Here is a 4,333-nt window from a genome sequence, read left to right as displayed (position 1 = left end):
AGATAGATAGATAGATAGATAGATAGATAGATAGATAGATAGATAGATAGATAGATAGATAGATATGCATATATTCACATATTCATACATATACATATATATATACATACATATATACAAATAAACGTATATACACATATACGCGTACATATACACAGATTCCTTCATTCATATTCATATATGTAATGACATACATGCATGCAAATTTTGTCAATGAAAAGCATAGAACATGTAATTAGGTATTACATGTATAGCTACTTATTACTCAATTTCAATCGATAAGCAACATTTGTTACTATATGCTGGAGTAGTGTAGAGGAAGTCCACCTGATTTTGACATGGGAACAATTATATTGGATACATCGAATAATAAACTTCGTTGATTGATTATCGCCGACACCTGTATTTTGCATACAAGCCGTGTCTATGCTACAGGCCTATTGAACATTTTTACCACGAGCATTTGCATTGCACCAATTTATAATATGTATGTATATGTATATATGTGCATCTATCTATTTCAATAAGGACATTTGTCCCACGGGCATATGGCGTAGTGGTTAAGAGTGCGGCCTACTAACCCCAAGATTCCGAGTTCAATTCCAGGCAGTAACCTGAATAATAATAATAATAATAATAATAATAATAATAATAATACCTTAGCAAATTCCGGTTCGGCAAAAGTAACCGATAGAATAAATATTTGGCTTCTAAATAACAAGTCCTGGCGTGGATTTCTTTGATTGAAACCTTGTGAAGCGGTGCTCCAGCATGGCAGCAGTCAAATGATTGAAACAAATAAAACAATAAAAGAATATATGTATATATGTATGTGCGCATGCATGTATACACTATCTCTCTCGCACACACACACATATATATATATGCACGTACACACACACACACATATATAAGGCGGCGAGCTGGCTGAAACGTCAGCACGCCGGGCGAAATGCTTAGAGGTATTTCGTCTGCCGCTACGTTCTGAGTTCAAATTCCGCCGAGGTCGACTTTGCCTTTCATCCTTTCGGGGTCGATTAAATAAGTACCAGTTACGCACTGGGGTCGATGTAATCGACTTAATCCGTTTGTCTGTCCTTGTTTGTCCCCTCTGTGTGTATTCCCTTGCGGGTAGTAAAAAAATAACATACACATATGTAGGTGTAGGCGTGTTTCTGTGGTAGGAACCTTGCTTCCCAACCACATGGTTTCGGCTTCAGTCTGACTGCGTTGCACCTTGAACAAGTGTCTTATACTGTAGCCTCAGGTCGACCAATGCATTGCGAGTGGATTTGTTAGGGGGAAACTGAAAGAAGCCCGATTTATGTATACATGTGTGTGTGCGTATGATTGTCTTTCCATTATTGGTTACCCCCTTGTAACCTGTCGGTTCGGCAAAAAACTGATTGAGAAAGTACTATGCGTAAAAATAAGTCCTGGGTGTCGATTTGTCCGACGAAAATCCGTCAGTATGACCCCAGTCAAATGACTGAAACAAATAAGAGAATAAAAGACTTTATATATATGAGTCTATGCATATGTGTATCTTTATGTGAAAAACTTTCTCTGCTCATTTTTTTCTGTATTGTATCACTTATTTCAGTATTGTCTCTCTGGGTCATATAACTCCATATATATTCCTCCCGCTCCCCCCAAATACCACCTTTACTGTTGGTCGTATTCTGGTTTATCGTTGATAGGGTTTGGCTTCATGAAAGTTTTCGATCCTTGTCTTTTATTGTATTTCTTTTTATTTTCGAAATCTATGTTTACTACATGTAAGTATAAAACGAGAATTCTTGTTAAGCGTGACTTCATACTGATTGCTGATGACATGTACACGGCTTTTCAAATCGTATTTAAATGAGGATAATCAAAACTGAAGGATTTCACACCTTATTAATGTCAAAGAGTAACCTACTTGAATATCAATACAGACAGATAAATACATTTTCTTTTGTATTTAATTGTTCCTGTAGATAAGCTTACACCATTTTTACAGTAATTTACAGTAGTTAAGAATTTAAAACCAATAAAATTTACGTAGTTTAACTTTAAGTAAATCATTCCTGGTTTTATCGCTTAACTTTCTGGGACTAAAAACAGAAAGCTGCAGTAGTATAAGTACGTACGGATTGAATTATTCCTGCTTTAACAGATGCCTTTTTGTTGTAATTTGTGTAGATTTGGTTACTGCTTTTGTTTTAAAAATCAATATATTCGCTTTTCACTCCCGGAGAAGTGTGTAACGTATGGGATATTATTGACTTTATTGCCTCCATCCAAGACCATGTAACTTGAGAGTTCGAATGAACAGAATCATGTTAACTGAGTGTATTACTGCCGTGTGCACATAGATTATCAGGTTCTATATTACTACGTGGTGTATTCTGTGAATGAAGTTTACTGTGGTTTCAAATCCACCAAATTCCTATTAGTGTATCAAATCTACTGATACCAAATGAAAATGTTCATATCAATGAAAGTGGTAAGTTTGATATTCTCATCTAATTTTTTTCAATGAAATTACCCACACTATAAACAAATAATACATTTTAAATAGTAAAAAATGCGACATTTGACTCAGCTATTCAAACGTCAGTGTATCGCAGTGTTGTCTCTTGTTCAATGTTCTTTCTTTTTAATACAATAAGAACTAGAGTACTAGAATACAACAAGAACTAGAGCACTCGCAGAGCGCAAACATCCACCAAGGCAACACCAACGTCCTCTCAACGATTAGCCATAGATGATTCCTAAAATGAGAATATCTGAAATAAATTCGTCTGCTGTCATAAACGAGAATACTAAAAATGAACCCGTCCGGTCTCAAAAATTAAGTAAAAACACAGAAACAATAATGCATAAATCTAATCAGTTTGTACCAGTCATGAGGCCAAACATCCGAATCCATCCAGCGTTTCTTGCGATATCTTGTCCACAGACAAAGAAAAACACAAACACAACGGAAAACAGTAATACCGCCTTCGCTAAGGCGGAGGTAATTAAGATGCTGCGAGTAATACTGTAACATTCACGATATAATGCCTGTGAAGATGCCACACATGACAGATGAACCGATATTGCCCTTGTATTTGGCTGACTCTTACAATTGTCCGCTCAGAAATCCACCTATATAAATTTCAATGCTAAAATGGTTAAAACATTCTAGTCAGCCATCTTCTGCTTATAAATTTATATTGAGTCTTGAGACTTGGACGTGTTACGCTTTTAGTAAATCATCAAAGTTTCAAACAAATCACTGAAATTGTCTAGTATGAATTTGTTAATTATATCCCAGTTTCGGTCAATTAACCAGATATATGCATTAACAATGCTTTAACCATAAACGTTTCACACGTTCCCTTTCGCTTTCTAAGTCGCGTAAGATTTAAATGAGACCTATTTGCTATTTCCCGCAGATAAGAATAGTGCACAAATGCTGAGTCGTTTGATACATACAGAAACGTTGAAAAAGGCAACAGCTTGCTTTTGTCCAACACTGAGTAAATGTGAAGTTTGTTCTATAACTAAAGTAAATGTAGATATCACTTCGATCCTTGTATCAAGCCGTTCTTAATATGGAAAGTATTTGGTATAAGGTGTTGGCTTAAATAAGTTATGTTCAAATTACTTACATAAAAATTGCGAAAATAGTATTTACGGAATAATATACGCTTTTATTTTTGATAATATATTGTAAAACCTATTTATTATATGTCTTAAGAAATATTATCTATATTTTATATAGCGTTACTAGTATAGTATAAACTCTAGAATAGTTTACGTTGGTGCATGTATAACATAGTATATTCAGAATAAGAAGCTCTATTTCAATTAAGATGGTGTACGGATTTCAGACAGCTTTAAATGAATATAATTGATGATAATGTTACCTGATTTAATTGGAACTTACTAAGACATTGAGTGATTATCACTGAATGATTCAAGATGAAACATACTATGTACCCATTTAAAGATGTACTACATAATCAATAATTTACCCCTGATGTATATCGGATGGTGTACAGGTCCTAATGATCAGAAAATGTGCAATATGTTAATTGTGAAATATATGTGATGTATAAATTTTATTAATCCTCGATGAAATGTAAGCCAATACTAACATCTTTTTCTTAGTCTCAATTATCAACTACATAAATTCATCTAGGCATATATCTATACTTATCTAGTAACATATGTGTGCGAGTGTGTATGCTTATGTGCATGTGTGTGTATGTTCCTCTGTGTGCGTATATATGTATGTACATATCTATAATTATATAACGATATGTATCTATATCTATATGTATATATATATATATATATATAT

Source organism: Octopus bimaculoides, chromosome 2 (genome assembly GCF_001194135.2).
Source record: "Octopus bimaculoides isolate UCB-OBI-ISO-001 chromosome 2, ASM119413v2, whole genome shotgun sequence".
Lineage (NCBI taxonomy): Eukaryota > Metazoa > Mollusca > Cephalopoda > Octopoda > Octopodidae > Octopus > Octopus bimaculoides.
Note: the sequence above shows the minus strand (reverse complement) of the source record.